The 23,991-nt window shown below is 31.0% G+C and overlaps 1 protein-coding gene across 4 annotated transcripts in view; it reads left to right on the top strand.

Moving 5' to 3' along the window:
* Positions 1–23,991, top strand: part of LOC142328050 (uncharacterized) — a 104,149-nt gene that overhangs the window by 32,896 nt on the left and 47,262 nt on the right. Inside the window, exons 1-2 of one of the 4 annotated variants that reach the window (XM_075371506.1) lie at positions 15,068–15,118; positions 20,792–20,942. The exons of 1 other annotated variant lie outside the window; for it this stretch is intronic. The gene's annotated coding sequence lies outside the window, so the exon portion shown is untranslated. 2 more of the 4 variants (XM_075371504.1, XM_075371508.1) reach the window with 2 other exon arrangements.

Below are 23,991 nucleotides of genomic sequence, written 5' to 3' on the forward strand. Positions count from 1 at the left end.
TCAGTTCGTATTGTAGATAGTTTAATTCATGACCTCTTTTCTCTTTTCCCACTTGTGGCTGACAGTTGTCAGAAACAAAACCTCTTTCTTATTCACCCACTTCCCAGCAATAACTTTTGTACAACTGTCATTTCTCCCCTTTGTAATCTTCTCTACAATTTCCTTGCTGTTGAGTTTATTTCTTCTTAGTGACCCAACAAGGGAACCTTTTTTTTTTTTAGGTCACTGGCTAAATGTATGCTTGTGTAAAGTTATTTACACGTAGAATTCAACCTTGGTTTAAGAGGATTAATTAATCTCAGGACAACTTGAGTTGCAGTGGTGTCTGTTACCCTGCAGGAACAAATAACAATCTTTACCATCATAAATGCCTTCTAAATACAGCTTAAAAGCTTTAATCCACATTTGTCATTTCCCTGGCAAGTACTGCTTAAATTTTAATGTCCTCGAAAAGAAACAGCCTCGTCGATACACTTTGTGGATACACTTTGTGGATACACTTTGGTGTATCCACAGCCTTCTGAAATCTAATATTCAAAAGACTTAACTAGTGGGTTTATTTTATACAATCTATCCTCTGGAGGACATTCTTAGCTATCAGAAAAGTGTAATAATTTTAGGAGACTTTTAAACCTGTTCTAGAGTCCACATGAAATTCCTTTTTTAAAGAGGATTTGTACTAAAATAGTTTCTTATAGGATTTTTTTGTTCAAACCCATCCACATACATATACCAAAAAATACTTTCAGGAATAGGGCTATTTGCTGCCCTAGGTAGACCAAAATCATCATCATCATCATCATCATCATCATTGCCATTTTAATTGAACTAGGGCTTTTTGAAAAATCATTAGGCCTAAGAGTATTTGGATTATTAGGAATTGATGTTGATTGTAAGCAGTAAGTGTACTGCTTTTTCTATTTTTACCTTTTGTGTGACCTTTTTTTTATTTTGCATTTTTAAATGACAATTCATCATTAGAATCTGAAGAATTGCCTTCTTCAAAGTCTACTTGCAAATCTGGATCTTCATCTGTTGCATCACTGCCAAATAAATCACTCTGTTCATTAGATTCCTCTCCTTCTGACTCATCACTCATGTCACACAGTTCACTTCATTTCTAACCATTCACTAATTTTATTATCCATTTTTATCTTACCACCTACATGTCTGTGTTATCTAACAACAATCAAAACATTCAACTGCCTTCTATAACTTGACATTATTTTATACAATCCAACCAGATTAGTTACAATCCCAACCAGATTAGTTACAATCCCAAGTTTAGTGTATACAATATGTAGTACACATGGGAGTTGACATTTAAATCAAAAAACCTTTTGATTGCTTATCGATATACTAATATAAAAGTATGTTGAATAGTATTATCACTCTGTACAATAATACAAAAGAAATAGAATAAATGCTATGTCTACATAAATGATTACTTGCCGAACCAAGTAAAACAATCTCCATTTCAACAATTAATTCAATATTAACAATTTTTACTGTAAAAATCTGAGTATTACTGTTTTTGCATATGTTGACATTTCAAGATGCCCTTCATATACCAAAAAAGTAATAGAAATTTCCAAATGTATGTACATACATGAGTTCGCCTGTGTTTATATCTCTTCTGGTAAAAATTACCTTGTCTGGTAAAAAAATTAATAATTTTTTACATTTTCTCACAATTTATACTTTCATAAAAGTTACATTCATAAAAATAAATAAAACAAAAATAAATTTATCAAAATAAATTTATCAAAATAAATTAATACAAACTGTGTTAATTAGCATGCAATTTTAAATTAAAGACTATTAAAAGTCTTTCAAAAATTAAAAATCTAATTTTTCTTGTTTAGTATGAATATTTAAATGCAAACATAATTTTCCTCTTTTAAATGAACATTATGCGTTTTTAAATAGTATTTTTGATAAAATGACTTTTGATAAAAGTTACAAATATAATTTGTAACTTTTGTATGAATATTAATAATATGTCTCTTTAAATTGTATTTGTGATTAAATGACATTTGACAGAAGTTGCAAACATAATTTTCCTCTTTTGTATGAATATTTAAATGCAATTTTAAATTATATATCTCACTGAAAGACTTTGGACAAAAGTTGCAAAAAAGGTTTTTCTCTGTTCTATGAATATTATTAAGATGTATCTTTAAACTGTAATGTAAAATGGGTTTTGACAAAAGTTACAAATTTCTCTTTTGTATGAAAATTAAGATGTCTCTTTAATTGGTATTTACTATGACATGACTTATGACAAAAGTTGCAAATATAATTTTTCTCTTTTGTATGTATATTAAGATGTCTCTTTAAATGGAATTTATTATTCAATGTCTCTTGAGAAAACTTAAACATAATTTTCTTGTTATGGGTAATAAGGTGCGTTTTATATCATCATCATGAATAAGAGACTTTTGACAATTTTTTTTCTTCTCTTTAGCATAAAAGTTAAAATATGTCTCTTTAAATAATTACAGCTGAATCTTTTATTACAATATTGACAAACCAATTTTTTTCCTTTTTGCATAGGTAACTTGTTTTCACTACTTATATTTTCAACTAAAGTTTCTATTGTAACATCACTGTACGCACCCTGGATTTTTATCAAATCATTTAGCAAATTTATAACTGGTGAATATATTTTACTTCTATATTCATTTGATCAGATCTACAAACCCACACATTTTAACATAAAATTTTATTTATGTACAGAATGTTTGTGCTAAAGGTACCCAAAACATAATGCCCTCCATTAAGGAAAGCAGTCATTGTAATCTCTTACAACATAGGCTAAAACAACAGGATATATCCCCCAATTGAACTGTGTATACAAACTGATGAAGCGCATTTCAAAAGTGCTAATATATATACTTACATACATACAGTAAGAAACTTAAAAACCGAATTAAGAGCTTGTACTCCAGTTAGCACCGTTATTGGTTGTGTATGTTATGATGACTAATCTACTGCTGTCAGTTGTAAAACTATTCATGCTTCAGTGCAATAAGTTTTGTTTCTTGAGTAAGAATAAGTTATTATTTTGGAAGCAAATTACTGTTGAATTCTTTCTAGGAAGACATTAAATGGAACACATTCTCAATTATGGAATCCCATTTCAAATTGCACAATGAAATAAATGGCCTTCTTTAATTACTCCAGAGGTCATAGCCAATATTTGAAAAAGGATTTGTCAGACCAAAAAATTTATATAATAGTGACACAATAAAGCAATTTAAAACATTTATTTTGCCTTAAGATTCTTCACAATTTATATTTGAAACCTTATCGTGCAACAATATATGAGAACAAATTGAAATATCTTAATGTGGATCAGCTTCTCAAAAACATTGTCAATGGACAGATAGACCCAACAATATATTTTTTGTCAGATTGAGGCATGATTTCATTTATCAAGGTTAGTGAATGAATGAAACTCCTGATGTTTCTGTATAGAAGGGCATTTTTTTTTACTGTACCGTCAATATAAAAGTGTTCTGTACAATTTTCAAACAATTCTATACCTTATTAACAGATTGTGAGGAAAAAAGTCTTCTTCCATCGAGATGAAGAAACAATGTGTTGCACATAAACAACTCCAACTCATTAGCACACATTCTTTCAGCTTTTACTGTTGCCAGCGGACAGTAAGTGTTTCCCAGATTTGTCTGGTTGCAATTTCTTTCTTAGGTTATTTGAAGGATTAATTAAGGTCCAACACTATCAATAAGTGAAAACGAACATTCACAATAAAAAACTAAAGTAACTGAAAACACTTTGCGTCAGGTGGCTCCTAGTACAATTACTTCAAATATCTTTAGTAATATATTAAATTTTTCTAATGTAAATACAGAATTAAATTTTATAATAAAATTTTATGTCAAAAATGTGTTTACTCTGTATTGGGTCTCTTTTACCTAATTGCTTACCTAATAATATTCAAATATGAAACCCAATGCAATTAACAACAAATCAACCAGAGATTATTAAAATGTAAAAGAGGTTAAAATTACACACATTTCAGTCATCGCTTAACTTTCAAAACAGCACTTTTACCCAACCATATTGACCATTTATCATTCACACACAGCTTAATAAGTTGGTATTAATTAAACAGAATTGAAAACAATTTTTTTTTATGACTGAACACAAGTTAAATGAACTTAAAAACAGAATTAAAAACAATTTTTTTATGACTGAACACAAGTTAAATGAACTTAAAAACCCAAAATTCACAAATCAAGTAATAAGATAATCCAGTGGGGTGCCAATTTTCCAGATCTCCAACAACTGGACTACTAATTCGGACTAGGGAATTAAAAAAAAAAAAACTAGCACATTAATTGAAAAAATTAAATACTATTCAAATAGATTTTTTCTATCAATTTTTATTTTACTGGATTTCTTAACAATATTTAACAAGAAACATATTTGCTGTAACTTGAATATTCAAGGAATAAAAAAATTTGACTCAGGAAAAAGTTATTATATAATAAGACTATGCATTTTATTGGCAATGATTTTGGATGTGCTGGGCAGTTGACAAGAAATAGAACATCTTTCTGTTTCTCAAAGACCCATTTTTCAAAGATTTCACTAGTAAACCCATGCTTTTCTATTGGCTTCATACTGAATAGATAAGATTTAACATTAGCGAAACATTATTCAATTTACCAGAGGTTTCAACTTTTCTGTCCCCACCGTATTTGCACCTAAAAGAACTGTGATGTGGTCTTTACTTCAATTTCCACTTTGGAATTTATCACCTTTAAAAGTTAAGTTTTGTCTAAATATTTGTAAAACAGTTCAGTTTCATCAGCGTTAAAAATGTCAGATTTGTTGTATGTACTCATAATTTCTTTTAGCGTACTGTTTATCCATGTATTACAAACTTCTTTTACACTGGCACTATGAACATTTTTAAAAATTATTCCATGCCTATCTAAACTTATTAAGCCAACCAACTCTAGTTTTGAAATCGATGCAATTGAACTAACTGTCTTGCAAAGTACTTGACTTTCTCATGTAAATTTGGTCCACTGATAGGTAAATTTCAATGCTGACTGTTTTTAAACCTCTCTAAAACAAAATAAGACCCTTGTTTAAAGTAGCTAACAAACCCAAACAGACATAACAAAAACTATGCATATGAGCTGAGATGGTTATAAAGACACACTGACTGTGTTGGTCATTGTCCTTTATAGAAGTGTCTTCTAATGACAAATGAGTTCCAGTGAATACTGATGCCTGATGCCTGATGCCTGATGCCTGATGTTTAAGATTTCGCTTCCATCGATGATTCTTCCTTTTTTTTATCAGTTGGTAACAGAAGTGAATCATGCTTGTTTCATGTTTTGAACTGAAAATAGGATCAGTAATATAGGACTTCAAAAACAATGTTATAGTCATGTTACCAAAGAAAGAAAGAGCAGATAAATGTTAAGAATTATAGAACAATTAGCTTAACTGAGAGGAGAGTGGAAGAAGTGTTAGAACACCAATTTGGTTTCAGAAAAAGTATAGGGACAAGAGAAGCAATTTTAGGCTTCAGATAATCTTCCTTCAGTAGAAGGAAGATAATAAAAACAAACCAACATACTTTGCATTTATAGATCTAGAAAAGGCATTCAATAACGTACACTGGAATAAAATGTTCAGCATTTTAACGATTGTTAACATTTACAGGAACCAACAGCAACAGTAATAATTGAAGAACATAATAAAGAAGCCGTAATAGGAGTCTGACAAGGATGTTCCCTATCCCTGTTACTTTTTAATCTTTACATAGAACTAGCAGTTATAGAACAATTTAGATCCGGAGTAACAGTACAAGGTGAAAAGAAAAAGATGCTACGATTTGCTGATTATATAGTATATATATGATAGAACAATGAATGGCATGGATGAAGTCCTACACAAGAACTACCGCATGAAAATAAACAAGAACAAAACAAAAGTAATGAATTGCAGTAGAAATAATGAAGATGGACCACTGAATGTGAAAAGAGGAAGAGAAAAGATTATGGAGGTAGACAAATTTTGTTATTTGGGAAGTAGAATTACTAAAGATGGATGAAGCAGGAGCGATATAAAATGCCAAATAGCACAGGTGAAATGAGATTTCAGTCAGAAATATAATTTATTTACATCAAAAATTAATTTAAATGTTAGGAAAAGATTTTTGAAAGTATATTTTTGGAGTGTCGCTTTATATGAAAGCTTTTATTAGAAGCTTTTGAAATGTTGTGCTATAGAAGAATGCTAAAAATCAGATGGGTCGATAAAGTAACAAATGAAGAGGTGTTGCGGAAAATCGATGAAGAAAGAAGCATATGAAAAAATATAGTTAAAAGAAGAGACAAGACTTATAGGCCACAAATTAAGGCATCCTGGAATAGTCGTTTTTAATATTAGAGGGTCAGGTAGAAGGAAAATATTAATATTATAAACAGTCAAATCACTGAAGACAAAAAAAAAAAAACTAATAAAGCTAATTTCTACATTCTGAATTTTTTTATACTGTTACTGTTTTTTGTTTACATTGCACATGTATTCAAAATTTAATTTTAATTTTACTGTAATACTTTTTCATATACATTTTTTTTACTTACTGTGTTACCAATTAAATATTAGAATATGTACAGTATATATAATAGCCATTTCTTAAATTATCCTTTCCAATTATCCAGATTTGGCCTGGAAAAGGTCCATCTGGGTAATTGGTGTTCCACTGTATGCAAAATCTAATGCCCTTACCCCTTCATTTTCAACTTTTAAACTTTCTGATTTAATTAAACCTGTCTTTTCAATTTTTAAAGGGTCTTCTTCAATATCACCATTAATAACATCCCTCTCTTTTCTGTTTCAGTTGTACTAAATCTACTTGCTGTAATAATAAAACAAAAAAAGTATTGCTACAAAGTAAATATGTTTATAATTCTTTGAATAATTTACAACATAAGAATAAATTGTATCTCTGTTTCAATTATCACATACATTGACAGTGCTGCCACAGTTAAATTATTATTTTCATAATTAGGAGACTTCAATGTGGATGGTTTTATGTAGAAAAACCTCTAAAACTTTTCTTGTTAAATATATATTATCCAAATTTAAATGTTAAAAATGCTGTTACTCACCTTACTGATTATTTTATAAATTGTAATCTTTTACAATCAAATAATTTGTGGTAATTTTCCTGGTTGTTTTTTCCAATCTTACTGACATTTATCGTGATAATTATCATTTACCTTACCAGTCTTAATTATCACTTAATCCCTTACCAGTCTTTGATGTTTCCAACATAAACTTTTTGTCTGGTTATCTCTCATAATATTCTGTTTTATATAGTTTTTTCTTCAGTAGTATTCTGCAATGATAGATAACGCTAGTTGTTAACCCAATGGGTTGATCTAGTGGTAAACATGTTTTTTTGCAAATCAGTTGTAAGGTTCAAATCCTAGTAAAGGCAGTTCTACTTTTATACGGATTTGAATATTAGATCGCTGATACCGGTGTTCTTTGGTGGTTGGATTTCTTTTAACCACATATTTCAGAAATGTGTCTACCTGAGACTGTACAAGACTACTTCATTTACACACATACCATATCATCCTCATTCATCCTCTTGATGTAATCCTTTGCTGTAATGGCAAAGTGTTCTGTGAAGTCAAGGCTTTGAGCGTCATATTTTTTAATATTGTGAAATTCTACAAATACATCAAGTTAAATGTATAATTATAGAAATATTTTATGTGTAAGTAAAATTAGATAACTGCGTAAATATGTTATATACATGTCTGACAGAAAATCTGAATATTGCACAAATATTTCTACATGTTTAATAAAATACTTTCCATGCAAAAAAAAAAATGGTTTTAAATTACATAAATGTCATTATTAGTCAGTCAAAATACAAACTTAAAAAAAAAAAAGATAACATTCATAAGAAACTTTCGTAAACAACATAAAACTACTTATTATAAAGAATTATTTCAGAAGAAAGTGCATGTAAGTACTCTTAGTAATAAATTATACTTTAACAAAATGAGTATGCTTTTTGAAAATGAGTATGCTGATATTGTAGAACTTGATAATTCTTTGATGGACCCAGAATATATTCTTCATCCTCTTTGGTGAAGAAATGCTCTGCCTTTTTAGTACAGATTTTAACTAAGCTCTTAGTTAAAGTATTCTTTAAATACTTTTCCTAGTGTTTGAAAAATTTTGCTATATATGCCTGTTATTTAAAAAAGGTAACATTGATATCAATAATTATCGCCCTATCAGCAAATTCAATTTTTTTGCATGAAAACTACATCTTGCATAAAAAAATTTTAGTTGCTAAACAACATTGATTTTTAGAAGATAACTTATGCAAATGAACTTTGTGTGTGTGTGTGTGTGTGTGGAAGATACTGTGATGCACTATCATCTTCATGCGTATCATCTTCATGCGTATCATCTTCATACAATTTACAATGAATTTTGCGGTGCTTGATGTAGTTAATATGAATATGTTGATAAATTATCTGCAATTTAGTTTTTTGTTTGTGTTGGTAGTACTGTTGTGTTGCGTTGATGCATGCGTGGTTTGTCTGTGCAGGTTTGATGCTGCTAGGTTAGTTCCATTTTCGCTTCCCTGCTGTTAACCTTCAGTGATCTGTTTTTTGTAGTCTGAAGGTTTATGAGGCTGAAATTCGAAGAGACGAATTTGTTCTGCCTATGAAATCATCCACAACAGACTTGGGTTTCATAAAGTCTGTGCAAGATGGGTCCCAAAACAACTCGCACAGTTGCATAAACAAATGCGCTTTTTCATCTGCCAAAAACATCTGGATTGCTATGTTAATGAACGGGGGACATCTTCTTAGACAGAATCATCACTGGTGACAAAACACGGATCTATCATTATGAGCTGAAGAGTAAACGGCAGAGTATGGAATGGAAAAAATCAAATTCGCCCTGCAAAAAAAGTTCAAGATTCAACTGCCTGCAGGAAACTGATGCTTATGGATTTCTGGGATTCACAAGGCCCAGTGCTGGAACATAAACAATACAGTGCACGTTACAGTGAGATGCTTACTGCCAAGCTGAAGCCTGCAATTCGAAGCAAACACAGAGGACTGCTGTTGAAAGGTGTTGTGTTGTTGCATGACAATGTCCGTCCACATACTGTTCCCCACACTGCTGAAACTCAACTTTGAAGTACTGGCTCATCCTCCGTACAGTTCTGATCCTTGCCCCTTATGACTACCACTTGTTTAGTCCACACTCAGAGGCATTAAGGGGCTGTCAATTTACCTCTTGACAAAACTGAAGAAGCGGTGCATTCCTGGCTTGCAGCTCAACCGAAAACTTTCTTTTATAAGGGCATCAGAAAGCTTCTGCAATGGACCAAGTGCGTTGAAATGCAAGGGGACTATGTCGAAAAATGATGTACATGTAAGTTTCCTATTTGTATTGCAATAAAATTTATAACTAAATTGGGGATAATAATTCTTTCCAAAAAACAAAAATTCTCATTACTTTTTGATCACATCTCTTATTGTAACTTCTCTATACGCCTTACAATCACAAACCATAATTCCATTTTAGTAAATTTAAATTTTCATTTTATTCTCTTTTTAGTTTAATTTATTGTATTACATGGTATTAAATGGATTTTATTTAAATATTATGTCTGAGTTTTGGGTGGTGGATTAATATTTTTAAATTCTTTTTTTACTTTTTCATAAGACCCTGTATAGGTCTTCTGCACTGTAAAACACTTGTAGTGAAACTACAATTTTATAGTGCCTTAATTTTGTGTTTTTGGATAGGAATTCTTCATTGTGAATTGTAAATTGATAAGCCACTTTCTTCTTTTTCTAACTAGCAGGACAGGGTTGTTTGCCCAACTGTTGCTCCCTGGACCCTTGATGCGTTCATTTCCTCATGCTTGTGAGAATAAGTATTACAAAAATATTTTAAGAATGTGTGTAAAGAATATATTTCTGAGCATTATGGTTTTTTATATTTAAAATAGGCTTAAGGAGCGAGTAGGTATAGAATTTAATAGTTTTTTTAAGAGAAATATAATGTTTAACGCTAGCCATGTTGATAACAGGGAGTTCGCTTAGTGATGAATCTTGTTCATTTAGTCTTTTGTGTTTGTCTTAGTTGCCAGTCCAGCTGCTGCTATTGGCGTACAGTGGACCATGTGATGTGCTGGCCGGATGCGCACATTAATAAACAATACGTTAAACAAATACCCGTTCTTTTATTAATAAAAGTAAACAAAAATACAAATAAACTAAAAATCTATGCGAAGAAATTAAATTAAATATTCTGTAAATTAATTGATAATGGACCGCTTGTAGCAGGAGAGTCGGCTGAGAGAGAGCCTGGCCATTGGTCTGCTCTGTGCCAATAGCGGGTAAAATAAAAATGTGAGCACACACGAGAAACAAACCCACGGACCATCCTTTTTTTATAGAGAATGATACATCAATGGTAATTATTTCACCTAAATATGTAATTTTTTGATACATAAAACTTTTGATCCATTATTTATTCTCCTTCTGAAATTTTAATTATTTGTATTGTTTCAATTATTAGCAAACTATTTTGTTTAATTGTATGAAATGTGTAGCAGTTTTGTTAACAGTTTTCTAAATCACGAATTTTGATTTTCACTTCTAATGTCTCAGCAAATGTAGACTTTCAGGTTGTACAAGATAATTCATAAATGTTTTACCACCACTAACAATATCACTATATAATTTTTCAATATATTTTATTTATACTTTATACTTATTCTTTATATTTTGTTAGTTACTACATTAAAAAATAATACATTAGTGGTAGTAACTACCACTAATGTATTATTTTTTAGTTACAGGTAATGAAAAATGATGTTTTACCCAGTACAAGTGTAAAAATATTTAATTCACTGATAAACAAATAAAAAAAAATTCACATTTATCATAAATTTAATTCTGAGAAGTGATTTTTACAATCAATTTTTGCAGCTCTTTTACAATCCAAGATATGTGTACAGGTGCATTATTGTAGTAAAATAGCATTATCTTTTTGGCCAATGTGGCAATCTCAATCAATCAATCTGGTAAAGTATCAGAAGTGTAATGCTTCAACTTCTAAGTTCAACTTTTTAAAATGAAGTCAAATTAAAGAATCAACAGTAAGTGCATATTTAAAGTGTTTCATATAACTACTCCGATAAATACACTTTCATTATAAAATAATTGCACGATAAAACTTACCACTTCTTTTTAATTTTGATCTTCAGATTTAATTAACTCACTCCCTTCAATCATAAGAGGATCTGTCACTTCATTATAATTATCATAACCATTACAGAGTTGCTCCTCTTTCACTTGTAACAATTCACTTTCCTAAAACATAAAATCAACAATTTCATCTTATAGTTGACATGTTGGTTTTTTTTGTCACGTCATATAGGAAGTGTCAACATGTCATTAAAAAGTAAATCAAATTAATCAGGTGTAATATTACTTCAATTGGTTGATGTGGTAAAAGCAACATAAAGTTTCCTCTGTGGTATCCCTTTCAGTTTCTCATTTTATACTGTTGAATTTCATATGTGTAGATATTATTTACAGGTACATCCACTGAAAGGTGCTGCAAACTTTTATAACATTTTATTAATTGAAATTTTTAAAACAATTACTTTAAATTTTTATTTTCTAATTTTCTTATTTTACTTGAAAATTTAAGAACTGAATTATATAATAATTTGTATATATTATCAAGTGAAAGATTAATATGAAAACTGACAATAGTTATTCTCAAGAATAACCTATGTTTTAACTGAAGAGGTTTTGCTCTTCATTTTGAAGTATATTTGGCTATCAGCCATGCACAAGCAGCTCAATTATTTTTACTACACAATTATGTACAATGGACAATATAACTTTCAGAGAAAACTACAATGACTGTGCCTGGCTATACTTCAGATGCTTCATGTGAAACAAAATCATAAGAAACTAGGGCAGATAGTGTAAAGCAACCAATTAATGCACTACTTTTAAACACAAAATTATAAATTACGTATGACTCCACTCACTATAAAGGCCAGAACTACAATTTTGATCATTTTTCTACTTTATTGTATACCATTTTCTTTAACCAGTGTTTTTTTTAAATTCGAGCTGTCATTATGTTACACCAATTATAGAAGTCTAGTTTGGACGATAAGAGGGAAAGAAGGGGGACTGGATTGTCTTTTGAAATGTGGATATGGAAAACGTAACATGTATGGATATAGTGAGGAATGAGGAAATAATCAAAAGGATTAATGGAGCAAGAGTACACAAAAGAAAAGAATCTGTTTAGGACAGTGCATGTGGTTACAGGAAGTAGAATCTTGACAACCGCAACATAGGAGTCAGCAGAAGGAGAAAGGAAGAAGGATGAAGCAAACATTGTTGTAAAAAAGTACTAAGGGGTAAAAGAGAAGGCTTGGGACAGGAATTGATTGAGCAGCAGCGGTATAAGAAACTTGCTGCCAGGCAGAACACTAGATTTCAATTTCATGGGAAAACAAAGTAAAATTGTGCAAGTTAACTGTGTAGAGTAATGTTAGTTAAAACAGTTAAAATTGCTTGAAATAAATTATTTATATATATATATAATCTATATTATTTATTTTGACAACTTCCAGACAGGATAGGAAGTCTCTCTTCAAAAATTCCTGTTCTAGGTTTTGATGATCTTAAAGAATCCTGTCAAAATTGTTAAATTCCAAAAAAAATTGTTTTAAAATCTGCAACCCAATGAGATGTCATTTTTTATATCTCATTGGGTTGCAGATTTTTTCATAAAATGTATTTGTTGAATTGTGCTAGGTCTTGAATCTCTTGCAGGTCTTTGTTTCAGTTGACAATACACATATTTCTTCATATTATTGACTCATTATTATTATTATTATTTCTTCATTATTATTGACTCATCTTATCAGTCAAGTAGCATTTTTAACACTACTATGTTACTAGTTAGTGTTACATTTTAACAAATTTTATTCAATTATTTAATGAAATAATTGAAATTAATTAATTATAATAATATATTTTTTTACATGTAAAAAAGAGAAAAATAAGGGGCTATGGCTTGGCATAAAAGTACATTTACTTTTCCATGTAGAGTTACCTAGTTACAATTTTCATCTACTCATTTTTCCTAAAGGTAAACAAGTTTTCTCATTAAATCAATAAAGAATGCTGGTGGTCTTTTCTTGAGCCATGATGTCGCTATGTTCTTCAGTTCATCATACATGGTGAAACAATCATAATATCCCTCTTTTATTACAGAAAGAAGTGAAAATTACAGGGTGCTGAATCCAGCAAGTATGGAGGATGAGGAATTTGTTCAAGTTTTCAACCACAAATATCTCAGCAGCCATTGTAAACCTCATACTTGGCTGAGCATCATCTTTTTATAGAATTATCAGTTCTATGATAGTTCACTTTCACCACTCGCACACAACCACTCATGTCTTTTAATAAGGCGCTTCAACATACTAATGTATCACACAGAATTTACAGCTTTCAGGTAGTCAGACACATAAATGTGTTTGGAATCCCAGAACACTGTCAAGAAGATTTTTTGGAGTGTGTTGGGTTTTGTCTACACTGAAATATCAGATGAATTTGACTCTCATTTACGATTAGCTATTGTTATGAGTCAAATTCATCTGATATTTGTCAACTTATATTTCCACAACTCAAAGTTTTGGAATATTAGTAACAGGGGAATGAAATTATACGATAACAGCACCTCCTTATTGCTTTGTGCAATATTTTGCCTTAAGTACTTTGAATCTCTCTCTAGATAAATGAACATATGCAATTTAGAGGAATCTTCTAAGCATAATACATAAATTAGTTTGTTTGACGGATGCTATTGGATTCAGAAGAGTATTTTCGTAAAATAGCAATTTCAAAAGAATCTGATTGAAATTCTGAGCAGTTAACTTGGTCACCTTAAATTCTTTTCATATTAAACCATTTTAGATATGCTTAGGATCAGGAAAATACACTATCTCTCTAAATGACTGATTAACAAGTTTGGATAGTGGTGACCCATGCAAGGTCAAAGCTGGAACTGAGATAATATTCTAGTCAATTAACAATCAGTTTTGCGAGTTATGGTTATAATAATTCATTTTGTGGAGAGGTTAGGGTTTAAGCTTGAGGTTAAGAGTTCTGTGGAGAGAGGTTACAGTTTTGTGATAAAACTATAAATTACCTCAATAGCTGTTCAGTCTCAGAAGATGAATCTGTGCGCTCTTTGTAAGGTGATATCAATCATATACAAGACTAACATGTGGTGTTCTCTCTTTGTAGTAAGTATATTTCTGTTAAAACATGAATTCTGCCAAAAATTACTAACCATATGTCAGGGATGTTCGACCTGTGACTGTACAAGACTAAACTTTATTTACGATCATAAGTATAATCCTCTTTCATCTTCCGAAATAATACCTTACGGTATTATTCTGGAGGCTCAACAGAAAAAGAAAGAAAGGTGAATAATGACTTGACAACTATCAATTGAACCAGCGATCTTCCGATTACTAAGTTGAATGTTGACCGTTACACTGTATACCATTCAGTTTATCTTTGCTTGTGAAAATTCTGCCATGAAAAGTTATGACGCCAATCACATTTAAACAGTTAACTTGTTGCACATAACTATCGTGATGGTCGCTAATTAAATACCAATAATAAAATTAAATTACTGGGCCATTGTCCCGAATTCAAGTCCTGTCAGAATTTTTTCTGATTTTGATTCCTAAGCCCGTGGATTTCATGAGCTATCGATATTTTCAAAGTGACCGGAGCCCATGAAATCCACGGGCATTCATATTTAATTTTGTTAGATTTCATACAGTACATTTGTTGTTACCCTTCAACGGTCGTTCTTTAGTTCATTTGGAATTATTCGTTTGCTTTATTCCGCATTCTACCGGATATTTTTGAAAATATCGATTTTAACAACTAACGGTTATCGTGCTTGAGGTTTGTACAGTAGTGAAGTGGTTGTAGTTATCTTTTTTGTGTGTAATTTTTTCGTAAGTAAAAATAATTATTGGTGTATATTTTAGTGCCTTGTTATATAGTTTTCTGGCCAAATATTGATGTTCACGTTCCCAAAACATTGGATCTAATTTGTGAAATGTTATTTGAATCCTATTTTTGTGAAGATACGGACTATGAACCAAGCCCTTTTTTGAACTATTTGGTCTCTTGAGTATCCAGCATGTTTTTCTCAGAGAAAATTTGACAGTTTATGAAGGGTATGTGGATTTTGAGGCAGAATAAGATTTCATGTTTATTGTACAAAATTATTTATTGTTTGTGATTCGTCAACCGCATATGTACTTTAATATGAAATTTACACGGGTAAAATTAAATTCCATGATTGATCATTTCCAAAGATTCTTAATGATTATCTTTACAAGGGACATACAATATTCACAGACCAGTTTTACAGGTCACCAGCTGTTTTCGATTTTTTTTTGTGGCAGCGACAGACTAAAGCTGGATGTCCTGCCTGAAAGAGCTGCCAAAAATAGATGTAGTAAAAAAGAAACTAGCCTGTTTAAATTAGACGAAATAATCTCCTGTGTGTCAAATGACAAGACACTATAGATGGATAAGCCATTCACATTGACTAAAGTTATGTGTGCTCTAAAGGGGATATGTTAGCTTTTTATTTCAAAAACAAAAAACCAGATCTAATTATCAATTATAATAAAATTAAAACTGGGGTGGATAGTAATGACCAGATTATTTCATACTATCCATTCAAATGTAAGCAAATGAAATTGAAAAAAATTATTTTTACATTTATTTATCTCAAGCCAATGCCTTTATTTTATACTGGATTCACAACATAAATGTCATGTAGAAAAATTTATTATATCGATTTAGGATAAAAGGCAGAAGTTCTTGCACAGGAAACCACACCCAACAGCAGTAAAAACAAAGACTTACAGGTCGTCATTTTCCTTAGAAAATACCCCAAACTGAAAAAAAAAGCACAGTTCACAAAGGTCTATAAAGTCTGTTCTGAAAAAACAAGGCAACCTCAGGGAAAGCTAGAAGAAAGGAAACTACTTGGTGGTGTTCTGAATGTACAGTAGCTTTGTGTATACCTGTCTGTTTCAAAATTTACCACACCAAATTACATTAAAAACAATAGTATCACAATCTTTTTTGTTAAAAAATTATGATGTTCTAAAAACTATATAAATCATAATTTTTTAAGTAGGTAAAATAAGCAATTCATATAATATATTGAAATAAACTCCATTTTGTTGTCTTTCTAAACACGCTTATCATTCACCCATCACAAAATTAAAGTAGAATTTTTTTAAAACACTCATAAAGCCCCAGGATACAGGGCATTTCATTTTCTGTTTAGCCTTCGGAACCACCGTAAGGTATTATTTCATAGGATGAATGAGGATGATATGTATGAATGTAAATGAAGTGTAGTCTTGTACAGTCTCAGGACATGTGGTTAATTGAAACCCAACAACCAGAGAACATCGGTATCCACAATCTAGTGTTCAAATCTGTAAAAAAGTAACTGCCTTTACTAGGATTTTAACCTTAGAAATCTCGACTTCAAAATCAGTTGATTTGCGATGACGAGTTCACCACTAGACCAACCCGCTGGGTTAGGATACAGGTCCTCTTTTTTCTGTTTAGCCTCCAGAACCACTGTAAGGTATTACTTCATAGGATGATATGTATGAATGTAAATTAAGTGTAGTCTCAGGTCGACCATTCCTCAGTTACTTTTGTTTCCTAGACGTTCTTCATATATGAATCATGGTTCATACATGCATATTCATTTTGCATGATCACAGAAGAACTTTAGTAACAGCCTTGTATATTTTAGCCTGCTTGTTAGCATTTGAAATTTATATTTTTGTATCTTAATAATGTTATGTTCAGTACATCTTCTCCTTATTACATATTTTATTCCCTGTAATACTTTCTGATCTTAATTTACATTGGTGTAAGTTATTTGTAGTAACTACTTAGAGCAGTATCATTTCTACGAGTATGTGTCCTTGTCCTTGTAGCTTGTACATTCATATTGCATTTATTATCACAAAATAACTTTGAAAAATATGAATAAAATAATTTTGTAAAACAAGTATTAGTCATTAAACAGATTTAATGTCAAACTCAATTTGCCATTGCAATGTAAAGTAGTAAATTCTCTGTCTGGAGTAAAAGTAATTGGTACTTACGTATTAACGCCACCACAGCTACAGCTTTATTTAAAAACAAAGTAGTCAACCGGATTTTGGTGGAAAATAGGCTGATATAGAGTTTAACATAGATCCAAAACAGTCTATTTATTTATTTTATAAATATAATTTAACCAAACTTAACCTATGCTCGCTTTGGTCACTAACCTTGACTAATTAACACCGTAATTTTTTGAGTATTTATTTAATAAATTCAGTAATTATTGCAATAATAACAATAATAGTGGTTAAAAATAGAGACTAAATAGGTTAATTAATAGAGACTCAAAAAAATAAATACTCAATTTTAAATAAAGCTGTAGCTGCGGTGGCGTTAATATGTAAGTACCGAATAATTTATTCTATAATTACAAAACAAATCTTGTTTATAACACTAATCTTGTTTATAACACTAATCTTTGATGATCAATCCAAAATTGAATGGCTTAAATTAATGTATAATTTTTATATTAAATAGGTTTTTTAATATATTTTTACATTTCAGTAAATGAAATTAATTGTAAAAATTTTCTTTTTAATGAATTATTAAATGATTAAAGTTGTTCAAATGTTCCTCAATTGTGTAACTGTTCATACTTAAACTGGGATACGGTATTATTATTGGTAATAATGCAGTTTAAGTAAATTGTTAAATTTTGTAGGCTAATATCTGAAACCTAATAGTTTTTTTTGCAAGGTTGCTTTTATTTTCCGTTTAAGATTTCCTTCAACTCTTGTATGGGTTCCAATGTTTTTATGTATTTGAATTTTCTTATTTAATTACTGAACATTGTGTATTATTTAACAGATAATTTTTGTTTGGTATATAAATTATACTTATCCAAAAACATTTCACTAAAGATTTCTTTGACAATTTTTAGTATTGATTTATTATAGCTTTATTTATAGTTGTCTTCTGTGATCTCCTGATCCAGTCCCCCTCTTAGAATATTATTAACCATGAAAAATTTTATTTGCTAAACATATTTATTTACTTTAAAATAAGTTTGTTTATTATTTATAATTTATAAGTATCTTCTTTGTTTTTGATATTGTCAAATATCATAAGAAAATATGCCAAAAGAATCAGGGAAATTATATTCAGAGATACTGAGTTATTTAATGATATATTGAGTTTTTTTTTACATTTGCATCAAGTTTACTTTTTAACATATGAGGTAATTTATAATTTTTTTCTCTTCAAAAAACAAAATTACCACTTTACAACAATTTCATGGTTGTAAAATTAACACAGCATTAATTTATAAAATTGTGACTCATTCATTAAAGGATAAATAGTTTTGATATCCTTTCAGTATTGTAAAACAGCTTGTTATAACATATAATAATAGAGTAAAATAACAATTTAGATATATTATTATGTAAATTGATTTAAGCTTGTTGTTTCACTGCTAGTTTATACCAAAAATAATTTTTTGAAGCAAAGCTTCTTAATGCAGACCAGACTTTAAGGATAGGGAGTCAACTGAGAAAAAAAAACAAGCGTACTTTTTAAATGTTACTAAAAAATATATTAAGTCAATAAAAAAGATTGTTATATCAATATCTTCTTTTTTTTTTATAAAGCAAGAAGTTTTGTTATTATTGACTTTGTAGAAATATTACTGTTTCAGGATATTGTAACTATAAAAATGAGTTCTGTTAGTTTTCCATTATAATCAGTGTATCAGATGATGCGAAAGTAAGTAGTATTTTCAGTCAGAAATACTGTTAAGACAAATTAGAATGATGAATCAATCCATATGAAGTCATTCAACCAATTGAATATTATTATTTTTGGTTGCTTCATCTTTTTTTATTTTATTTTTTTTTGTAAGTTGATTGCCTAATATATGGCAATCAAAAAGGTCTTTTTCTATTCTTATCCCAGCCTGCTTGTGACTGGCCATGTTTGTTTTTAACAGCATGTACTCATTTTTGGCTTTGCAGACATTAACGTAAACTTTAATAAAACATTGGAACATAAACATTTCTTTTTCATCAAATTCTCCCTTTAATTTTGGTCCTTTACATTGAAACCCTTAATAAGTCTAATAAGTAAAAATGACCAATACAATTTGATATCAGATAATAATAACAAATTCCCTTTTACAGTTTAAATTTGCAATGAAGGGTTGAAATATCAAGTTTATTTTTTTATTATTATTACGTAAGCTACCATACTTATCATACCTTGAGTAAGAACTGATAACCTTTTCTTTCTTTTTTTATTATTTTAAAAAAATTTAAACTTAAATCTTTTGATAGTTTTAGCTTATCTGTGGTGGCAGGCTTGGGACAAAAATCTAATTTTTCCACTTAATATATATATATATATACATCTATTTAAGAACAAGCTACAGTAAACACTTCAAAATTTGATTCTGAACAAAGTTATGAATTTTCAAAATGTGCATAAATCATGTGCTTTGACGACATTGTTAACCATTCTGAAATTTGCACGCCGGGAATTGTTGTGCAGATTTACATGAGGGAGAGAGCAATGTTTTGAAAAATGTTAATTTTTTTTGTTTTCATGCAGTAGTTCTTGCGCAGGACTTCATCCATGCCATTCATTGTTTCTTCTCAATTTTTTTTTTCTCTCTGTAAGAATTACTATCATCAGGAAATCGTAGCATCTTTATCTTTTCACCTTGCACTGTTACTCTGGATTTAAATCTGTTTTTAACATCATTAACTGCTAGATCTATGTAAAGTTTAAAAAGTATGGTGATAGGGAACATCCTTGTTGGACTCCCTTTATTATTATGGCTTCTTTCTTGATATCAGACAAAAATGCAATGTTTCAATGCTTCATCTGATAATCACAGTTCTTCTTGTTCTTGATAAAAGTTTAAAATTCATCGTAAAATTAAAACTTATCAAAACCTGCCTTGTTGATAGCCAGCGAACCTTGCAGTAGTACGGTAGATTAATACTGTATGTATGTTTCCTTGTCTAAAGTCTACATCTGCCGAAATTCACGATAAACATTGCATTTACGCGAATATAGTTGACAATCACAATAGTTCTATCCTGAGCCTCTTGCAAAATGGTGGATTTTGCTGGTGCAAAATGCAATGAAATGAAATCAATTTTTTCAAGTTTAAGTCTTCTTGTTTTAATAAAGCAACGAATCCTTCCTTTTTACCTCTCATGGAAAGTGCGCCATCGGTGCAGACATTGGCTAAATTACTGACATTTAATTGTAATTGGTGACATATTTCTCTTAAGTTTTCAAAAATGTCTAATCTGCTAGTTCTTCCAGTTAGTGTACCCAGCGCAAGAAGTTCTTTGTAATACTGAAAATCTTTAGTTGTCGCTCGAATAAAACATAAAACTTGCGCAGAGTCAGTTTTATTAGTGCTTTCATCTAAAGCAATTGAGAAGTAAACATCTTCATTTTGTGTAATTGTATGAAGTTTTGCTCTGTTACATTTTGAGCTAATTCTTGCTTTTTTTCTTTTTCCTGTTTAGCCTCCGGTAACTACCGTTTAGATAATTCTTCAGAGGATGAAATGAGGATGATATGTATGAGTGTAAATGAACTGTAGTCTTGTACATTCTCAGTTCGAGCTAATTCTTGCTGTTGATCTGTTACAGTACTTCATGAAAGAGGCAGTTGTTTGTATGTACCAAGTTTTTCTTGGTTTTTTTTTCACAGTTATTATTGATAAAAAAATTATATTTTTTCTGTTTATTCTTGCAATTCATAGACTAGATTAATAAAAATAGTTATTTCTTAAAGTTAATGGATTAAGTAAAGTGAAAAAAAACATCGTTGTTAATGTATTAGACATATAATATTTAAGTTAAAATTACAAAAATTCTTTTTAATAATTAGCTTAGTAAAAATTTGATGGTTGCTTTTAAATACAGGAATTTATCACCTAATTTTTATTTTCAGAAATATTTATCATCTCTAAAGATTTATAAATTATTAAGGAAGACTTCACTAAGTTCTTTCTTTTTATTAAATTTCCATGATAAAAAAATGTTGTTTGCAAATTTAAGAAAATGACATGTATTTATTATTTACTATTTAATAACAATTTGAGATAAAATACCTGCAAGCAATGCAGGTCGCATGACATAACTCAGGCGAAGATCGTGCATAATATGGCGTATGGTGACGCCTGAATTGGGGGAAGCTTTCGAGGACAGTTGTCACCCTGGAGAGTAAATATGTTTCGGAAATTTTTATACACATAGAGGCAGCATTTCCTTCATTGTGTTTGAGTTCTGTCCTCTATGAGTTGGAATGCCGCAATGTTCTTGTAGCACGCTGTAGTGCATGATTGTTTGTCTAACCGTATGGCTCTGTTTAGAGATGTGCACCTGGCTGTGTAATAGTCCGTCACCAGTGGAAGCTCGCAGGGTTTCTCGTTCTCAGTCCCTTGCTGTGGAACCTGGTCTTTGACGGATTTCTGGGATTGACATTCCCAGAAGGGGTCATGGCCCAGGCATTCGCTGATGACTGTCTTGTATTAGTTCATGGTAACTCACGGCAGCAGTTAGAAGATTGAGCGCAGGCGGATTTGTCAATTGCCGCAGAGGGGTGGATGGACATGCAACATTTAAGGATTTCTGTCCCTATGTGAGTATGTGCTTCTCAAGGGTGCAGACGAATTATCGTACAGTTGTAACCCCAACATTAAATCTAGAGGCTGTGTAATCAGCTGAGTTAAGTTCACAAGTGCCTAGTTGTTTTGTTTGATGAGAAGTTGCTGTTTAGCAACCACATTTGGCAAGTAGCGGTGGACGCAGTCTCTGTGATGTGCAAGCTTAGGAGGATTGCTCGGAAAGATTAAGGGCTGTAGGTTCGGTTAGGACAACAGGTCCAGTAGCCATTTGTGGCACAGATATTCTGTCTTATGTTTTATGGCAACCAAATGGGGTGGTGGCAGGAGAAATGCCATCCAAATCTATCAGTCAGTCAAATCTTGTAAATTTTATTTAAAATGATCTTTGATATTTATACAAAGCCTAGTGGAATATTACAAGCGTAGGTATCGTATCCTTCATAATAGGTATTCAGGTTCGTCAGATTTCATCAATTATCTATTTTTTTTAAATTCTACTACTATAGTTACTTGTATAGTGCACCAGATGAAAATACGAGCTTGGCTGTGAGAGGAAGGTGCTTGTAATACACATTACACTACTCTATTCGTAAATGCATTCATACTTTAAATATATTTTTTTCATGAGTAACTGTTTAAAATAATAAATAAAACTATTTGAATAAATAATTTTTTTTCGTTCAGCTATTTATTGTATCTAGTGAATAAGAAATAATTTAGGTTTTGTACAATACTCCCCCGTCTCACGACCCTGTGTTGGTGTATACATAGAAATGTGAATGAAAATGAAAAAAAATAAAAAAGTTGAAAAAATAAAAAGAAAAATCCTCACCCGTCTTCGTGAGACTAACTTTTTTTCTTCCTTTTTTTAAACACTCCCAGAGCAACCCGATACAGCCATAAAGCATTACCTCGATCGCTCCGGAGTGTCGTGGTAGCAGATTGACCTACCCTGACTTGCTGCCCCCCCATCGGGAGTTTACCCTGGATCATAGGAACAACCCGACTTCCGCTTCTGGATAGCTGAGATGCCCCTCACAGGAGAGCTGCCCTTCCCGGCCTTAACGTACTAGGTTCCAGGCATGCATTTCACATACTCTTCCCCTCAAAACGTTGTCTACTCAAACCATCAGGGTCCTTCGTGCCAACATCGGAAGCACCTCGACTTCCCTGCTCTCTTGCGTGCGGGCGAGCCAAGATGTCCTAGGCAAGGAGTCGTGAGACTAACTTGTTTGTATTATGTTTTTGGCATAATAACAGGATTGGAGGGGAGGTACCTATTCATTTCAGTGACAAAAGCAGTTGTACATGTAATTATCATATTACAACGTTTCTGTAGCATAAAAATTAATCAATTTTTATTCTGTAGCATAAAAATTAATCAATTTTTATTTGATTTTTTTTTTATTGTTGAGAAATTTTTTAATTATTTTATTTCAATGAGTTATATAAGAATTAGAATTTAGTAATTAACTAGCTGCAGAGTCCACAGCTAAGGCCTGGCGGGCACCATCTCAGAATGGGATTATTAGATGTCCAAAATTGATTACCTCTTGTGTAAAAATATTTTTTTTTTTTTAATGATGAAAATTCATATAAGAAAAGTTAAATTAGATATTTAACTCTAAAAATTGATACCAACGAATCGGGATTTTCCGGTAGTGATTGGTACATTTCAGTGCTAAACTAAGGGGGGATGGACACACACACACCTACAAATGCCCTTTAGTAGAGTAAGATATACAGGAGAAGACGGTCATGGCAGAAATGTTAAAATATGGAGTAAAAACTATACATCAGATCTGCAAGGAGTTATGGAAGGCGGAGAAGATACCAAATGACTGGAGATGTGTGCTCATTCACCCACTGCTCAAGAAAGGAAATCTTAACGGACACCAACAACTATAGAGGAATATCACTTCTCCGTGTAACCTACAAAATCCTCCATAACGCTATTACAGAGTCGATGAACAAGCAGTCCTAATAGAAGAATATCAAGGATTCAAAAAGAGCACATCCTGCGTGGAAAAAATCTTCAGTCTCAAAAACATCTAGATTCAAACTTCATCTTATTTCAAACTTACTTTGGAAGCA

The sequence above is a fragment of the Lycorma delicatula genome, chromosome 7 (genome assembly GCF_047948215.1).
Source record: "Lycorma delicatula isolate Av1 chromosome 7, ASM4794821v1, whole genome shotgun sequence".
Classification (NCBI taxonomy): Eukaryota; Metazoa; Arthropoda; class Insecta; order Hemiptera; family Fulgoridae; genus Lycorma; species Lycorma delicatula.